The sequence below is a fragment of the Penaeus monodon genome, chromosome 19 (genome assembly GCF_015228065.2).
Source record: "Penaeus monodon isolate SGIC_2016 chromosome 19, NSTDA_Pmon_1, whole genome shotgun sequence".
Taxonomy (NCBI): domain Eukaryota; kingdom Metazoa; phylum Arthropoda; class Malacostraca; order Decapoda; family Penaeidae; genus Penaeus; species Penaeus monodon.
Genome location: NC_051404.1, coordinates 34,027,875 through 34,028,389, shown reverse-complemented (window position 1 = coordinate 34,028,389; position 515 = coordinate 34,027,875).

Sequence of the window (515 nt, the reverse complement as noted above, 5' to 3'; positions counted from 1 at the left end):
GGTCATTTCGTTATGTTGTTAGATGATGCTGTTAGAATGTTCTAGAAGCATACGTGTATCTTCGTGCCGTTTTCTTTTAAAAGTATGGTCGATTTAAGCAGAAGCAGTCACACAGAAAACGGAATGCGTATGATGTGGTCGGCAGACTCGTGGTCAGGGAATTATGGGCTATCAAATATCGAGTCGTAACGGCTAGTTGGTCATTGCCTGGAAGGAGAATCGAGAAAGGAAGAGGAGAAAAATTGCTTTGTTAAGAATAAGACGGGATAGAAAACAAGGGAAAAGAAAATGAGGAAAAAATACATTTCGAGAAAGGGAGAATAAAAATTGTTTTAATAAGAATAAGGCGGAATAGGAAAAAAATGGGTAAAAAAAAAATCGTGAAGAGAATGTTTAAGACGTTTGTTGTGTGTATACTCTTAGGGAAGGTGAGGAGTGGAGATGCTCTTTTGTTTAAGGAGTGTGTAAACCGTCGTCTTATTGTTCTCACAGGTGGGTCACTGTTTACCTTATCA